Here is a 6,822-nt window from a genome sequence, read left to right as displayed (position 1 = left end):
TTTGCACTGTTGGTGGGAATACAAACTGGTATAGCCACTCTGGAAAACAATATGGCAGTTTCTCAAAAAATTAAAAATAGAACTACCCTACGACCCAGCAATTGCACTACTAGGTATTTATCCAAGGGATACAGGTATGCTGTTTTGAAGGGGCACATGTGCCCCAATGTTTATAGCAGCGCTATCAACAATAGCCAAAGTATAGAAAGAGCCCAAATGTCCACTGGCAGATGAATGGATAAAGAAGATATGGTGTGTGTATATCTATATCTATATCTATATCTATATCTATATCTATATCTATATCTATATCTACATCTACATCTATATATCTGTATCTATATTCCATATATACAATGGATACACACACATAATGGAGTATTACTCAGCAATCAAAAAGAATGAAATCTTGCCATTTGCAACTACATGGGTGGAACTGGAGGGTATTATGCTAAGTGAAATTAGCCAGTCAGAGAAAGACAAATATATGACTTCACTCATATGAGGACTTTAAGATGGACAAAACAGATGAACATATGGGGAAGGGAAATGAAAATAATATAGAAACAAGGAGGGGAACAAAACATAAGAGACTCTTAAATACAGGGAACAAACTGAGGGTTGCCAGAGGGGTTGTGGGTGGGGGGATGGACTAAATGGGTAAGGAGCATTAGGGAGGACACTTATTGGGATGAGCACTAGGTATTATACAGAAGGGATGAATCACTGGAACCTACTCCTGAAATCATTATAGCACTATATGCTAACTAACTTGGATGTAAATTAATTAATTAAATTTTATTTTTAAAAAAAGTGTAAAAGGGGTGGCTCCATGCGTAAGTTCAACAAAAGCTCAACAAAAGGAAAAGTCCACATGGGTGAGTGGAGGAAGTGATGTGGGGATATCAGTATAGAAAATGTAGTCTCTGTAGAGGGAAGACTTGATGGCCAGGTTAGTTCTTGTGAGCTTAAGGATGATAGGAAATGAAAATTAATGGGCGTGGGACATTCACAGTAAGTTGACAATGTGATTATCACCACATACCCTCCAGAAGAACTAAAATAAACACGGAAATATCAAATACTGACAAGAATGAGGAGCAACTAGAACTCTCACACAAAAATATCCATTGGTTACAGACACTGCAAAACTGGTATTTTCTACTAAAACTCATGCACAGCCTATACACAGCAATTCCTGTCCTAGGAATAAACCCAGAAAAAATGTGTACATATGTTCACAAAAAGATATATATCAGAATGTATGGTACTATTCATAATAGCCTGACAGGAATTTACCCTAACACCCCTCAAAATTTTGTAATTTTTGGTGTACTCACACAATAGAATATGAATAGCAAAGACAGTAGACTACAACTACACACAAAAACAAGGATGAACCTCTCAAATATAATATTGAATGAAATAAGCCAGATATAAAAAAATACATTCCATGGGATTCCATTCATAGAAATTTCAAAAAAAAGTTTATCTATGATATTAGAACTTAGATTTCCTTTGGGGAGATAGTGACTGGGTGGCTGTGTGGCTTCTAAGGTGCTTCTGATGTTTCATTTCATAATCTGGATGCTTATCACACAGGTGTGTTAAGTTTGTTAAAATTCACCAAACTGTACACTTATAGTAAGTGCACTTCTTCCTCTGTAGGTGATATGCCAGTAAAAGGTTAAAAAATTACAAATTCTTAGGTGACATCCAGACTAGAATGGATCTCTAATCCCCAGCAGTATCTAGTTGCTACTGTTAAATGGGAAGGGAGGGTGGCCTTGCAGAAAGATGTTCTCTGTCTTTGCAATCCCCACAGCCATGATGACATTCATGGAGAGTTACTGAAAATTAGCAGTGCCTCCAGATAAAGTGTGTATATGTATATACAAGAAGTCACTTCCTCTTCTACCTCCCCTGCCTTCTTTCTCCCACATTTCCAGCCACTAATCAGCCTCCTGCTAAGTATTAGTTAACCTCCTAAATCAATACATCTTGATCTGAACCTAATAGGAAGGAATGTTTGCTTTTGTATCTGGGTTCAAAGTACAGACTACAGTAGTTGGCTTTTAAGTTTATGTTATAGGCTTAATTTTCTTGCTCAAATGAAATGAGGAATACATTAAGACTGTGAAAGGAAAAAAAAAAAGCATGATTGATGAACTGGCTTATATGACTATAGTTCCTTTAGAAACAAAAATATTTGGTACGTTCCCTTATTATTGAGATCAAGCAATGTGCCTGGATCTAAATGACACAAAAATGGTTTGAATTAGAGTCAAATAATTGCCATTCTGAGTGAACATAAACTTTTTTGAGGGGGGTGGTGAATGGGGATAAAAAATAACTAATAAACTCTGAGGCAAAGCTCACATCTGAGATTTAAGCTTCAAAGGTCTTAAAAAAGAGGCTCCCCCCTACCCTGCCCACAGAGAGAGCAAGAGAGAGAGAGAGAGAGAGAGAGAGAGCACTGCACTCAGCGGGAGGAGTGGTTTTCCCAAGCTGATTTTCCTTACGGGGTGACCCAGCCTCGGTCGGAATGTTACCATGTGATCAGCCCAGACCGTGGCAGCAACACAGTCTCAGCACAGAAGTTAGAACTTTCTGCAGCATCATTAAAATAATTGGGAGAGAAAAAAAATGTTAAGCTCCACAAGCTTGAATCACAAGCCTCTTGGAAAGGTTAATAAGCTTGCCGCTCTGTACTCCCCTCCCTTTCTTCCATGCCTTGCCACCCCCACCCTCCCAAGTTGCCGTGACAGACTGGTTATCAGCTGGGGAAAGAAGATTCAGAATTGAAACCTTTGTTTTGAACAGCTGAATGGATACAATTCCTCTACTGATGTTGTGGGGTCCTTGCTTATGACTATGCCACGGAGATCCAAAAGAGGGTCTCTGCTTTTGTTCTTATGACTAGTACCTACCAAGCTAGCAGACTCTTGGGGCCAAAAGGAAGTCAGTCCCATGGTAGAAAGGTGTATCTGACAAAGGACAGAACAGAACTGGCTGAGCGGGGTGGAAGCAACACACAGGCTGAAGTCAGACTCTATCAATGAGAGGCAAGCAGTATAGATCCAGCAAGGGGAGACAGGAACCTTCTTTAACCAGAGAAGCAGAAGCAATTGTAGTGCAGCTCACAGAGAAAGTGTTGGAGCATGGACCAAATTCAACTGTAGTGCATGGTGTGCCAGCTGGATGTGGGCAGCAACTGAATAACTGGATTTGTGTCAGGAAAAAGAGAGAGAGAAGAGGGAGAGGAAGAGGGAGAGGGAGAGGGAGAGGGAGAGGGAGAGGGAGAGGGAGAGGGAGAGGGAGAGAGGGAGAGAGGGAGAGAGAGAGAAAGAGAGACAAAGAGAGACAGAGAGAGAAAGAGAACTTCAAGAGATGGGACTTTCTTCTTCCTCACTCCTGTTTGGTCTTAGAACACCCTGCAGTCAAAGGTAGACTTCGTCTAACAGAATCTTCTGACCCAGGATACCATTATCCCCCACCTTCCACGAGGCTTCCAAATTTGAGACTATTATCAAGGAAGGTCAAGGTATGACCAGCAATGAGGGAACGGCTCCCTGGTCCTCCTCCTTATCAGTGAGCGTAAGTAAGAATAATTGGTGCCAATGTTGGTTACTAATGGAGGCCAAGAGAGAAGTGGGCCTTACACTGAGAGACAATGGATTTTCAAATTTGGTTAAAACTGGTTGATTCAGGTGATCAGAGCCACTAAAAGAAAGAGAGAAGCTTAGTTCTTAAGAAAGATAATTCAGGAACCATGTCCAGGGGGTCAGTGGGCTCACAAAGGAAATCCTTACTTTCCTGTATTGAATGAAAACTCTCTTTCATGAGTGTGAGTTGAAATGTGGACAACTGTTTGGATTTGGAGCTCATCCTTCTCAAAGGCCATGTTCCCTAACAGTGATAGTTGACTTCTTATTGAACTCAACCTTCTCAGCTGAGTGTGGTATCAGCAAAGCCACGCCACAGGGGCACACTGGGCCTCTCCAGCTGAAGTCTTTGCTCAGTTAATTAGCCTTTATTGCTTTTCTCCATTCCACGCTCTAATCCCAGTGACTACCATGCCATCAGCCCCTTTAAAGGACATTTGCTCTCTTCCAATCTGGCAGAATGGACAGTCTTTGTTAATTGATAGAAAAACAACCCTAAAATATTAACCCCTAAATGTCTATTTCTCACTCATAGGAAGCCCTCCACATGGTAAGTCAGCCACCCAGGCTCTTTCCATTTTGTAGCTCTTTCCTTATTTAGGGTCTTGCATTCTTCACTGTTGAAGTACTAAATGGGAAAATAGTAAGAAACCAGCATCTCAGCCTCTTTGTTTGGAAGTGGTACTCATAATCTTCTCGTATTCCATTGGGAAAACTTAGTCACATGGCTCAAACTATACTCAAGAAGGACTTGGAAATGTGGCACCTCTCTAGGAAAAGAATTTCCAGCCTAACAGCAGCTTCGCACTAAAAGCATGACTCAATTGGAGGAAAACTAGCCATGCCTCCCAAAGGAAGTTAAGTGTGACTCCCCAGCAGCCATGGTTGATTGCACCAAGTATGCACTTGCCCTGATCACAGACTGGCCATTAGACCAGATGTGGCCCATTGCAAAATGATACACTCCAACTGGCACAATGACTTTTAGCTGAGTCAAGTAGATGCCTTATTTCAGGAATCTGAACTGCCAAATATGAAAAGAAGATAGACAAGTGGAAAAGACAAGCAAAAAGAAATGGAGTCTCATCCATGGCAGAGCAAGGGAGAGATTTCCACAAAGTCCTGCTGAAGAGCACTTTCCTAGTCTTAGCATGTGCAAGACCTTCTTGTTGTTGAAGTCACAGTCAGAAAAGAATGGAGCCAAGATTCAAACTCAGATCTCCCTGGCTCTAAAGCCTGATATATATACACATTTTTTTTTACCTCATTATACTACCTCCCTCAATGTTTTTGACAGAGCTTAATAGTATTTTTGGTAAATTGGTTCATTGTTCTCAATTCCCATGCCCTTCCTGTTTTAAAATTATATATTCACACACTTTGCCATGTAACTTTGCATTTCATCTCCCTAGAGGTGGGGTCAATTTCTGTATCCATTGATGGTAAAGTTGGCCGCATGACTAACTTTAATCAATGAAATGTGGGTGGAAATGACTGTGTGCCAGTTCTCAGAAAATGCTGTTTCACTTACCCCCTTCCACTCCTATGATCACAGCAAGAAAAGTACTACCCAGGTAGCAACCGCATTAGCAGCCTGAGACCAAAAATGTGACACATGGAGTATATTTGAACCCAACCCAAGCCCCAAGCCAAGCTTAGTCAACCCCCAGCCTGAAGCAGAAGAGTCTTGGCTGACCTAGAGACCATTAGTAAGCAACTTAAATGCTGTTATAAGCCCCTGACAGTGGTTTGTTATATACCTTCATTGTGGCAAGAGCTGACTAATAATACAGTGCTGAAAAGCAAATATTTTGCTATTTAGCACAATCGTATATATCTGCCCTTTTTGAACACCTACTATGAACATTTAATACAGCATATTATTATTGTTTTAGCCCATGAGTAAATAATCCCTGATTTAGACTAAAGGGTAACCTACATCCTCTCTAGCTAGCAAAGCTAAGGAAATCATATCATACATGAGGAAAAAAAGTTACTGTTTAACGCCAAAAATCTGTGATTCATTTTCTTCAGACCAATAACCACATTTATTAAAGTTAAAGATTTAAGGCTTGTCCAAAGACTTTTCCTACAGGTCATGCACTCATGGACTACGTACTGCAAAAGAGGAACCATTTCTCTTCTGACTCACCAGTTAGACCTGATTTCTCACTCCCGGCTAAGACCAAAAATCTCTGCTCAATTCTCTATCTGATTTCTAGGTAAACAAGAGAAACAAATCCAAGTTTAAAAAGAATGATGCCATTATTTCTCATTCAAATGTCTCTCTTTCTCTTGAGCATCACTCAGACAGCTTCTGTTTGAGACACATAAGAAACATGGAGCTAGAAACAAGGCTGAAAGGAGGGTAGGAACTATGTTCAATATAGTTACATTAAAGGGACTTCAGAATTCCTGAAGCAAATTACAAATGTGTTTCTACTGTTTATGCCTTAAACTAGAAGGCAGTCTTCAAGTCCTTTATTTCTGTGTCTGGGTAAAAATTTTATTATGTAGATAAGGAATCTTTGGGTTAGAAGTGCACTTAGATACATTTTGATCCAGCTACAGACTCAAAATGAAGTGCTCAGGTCTCTAGTCAATGTAATCAATTGCTATAGAACTCCCTTTGATGTATTAGTTGCTTGAATGAACATTTTTGCCAAGACTGGAAATGGCAAATTCATAATGTCTGTGCTGATACTCCCGGGACCATTCCCTCCCCCATTATCCAAGAAGGCATCACCATGGCAGACATTACTAATCAGCTCCTTGCCCTCTTTCTTGCTAAGCCTAGAAGTGGCCTCAGGTTCCTTCTTAGCACAATATTGCCAGCAGTCACTGCTAATCGATGAAGTTGCTGCCCGAGATGATAATTAGTTAGCTTGCTTGACCATGTATTTCTGACATCATTTGTTGTATGAATATTCTACTTTGTCAATTTCCAGTTTGTAAAACCAGTTTTAAAAGAAAATCAATGCAATAATAAAGGAAAAATTAGTAAACAGATAATATTCTGAATATGCATTCCATTTTTTTTGCCTGACACTATCTAGAGATGGCAATATAACGTGATAAACAAAGGCTCAAGCAGAATCAAAATTACTTTTCAAAGAGGACCAAGAAAATTAATAGGGCACAAATCTCTTTGGTGTGT

This window comes from Panthera leo, chromosome A3, assembly GCF_018350215.1.
Source record: "Panthera leo isolate Ple1 chromosome A3, P.leo_Ple1_pat1.1, whole genome shotgun sequence".
NCBI classification, from domain to species: domain Eukaryota; kingdom Metazoa; phylum Chordata; class Mammalia; order Carnivora; family Felidae; genus Panthera; species Panthera leo.
The sequence above is the reverse complement of the archived record's forward strand: the minus strand, read 5'-3'. Positions refer to the sequence as shown.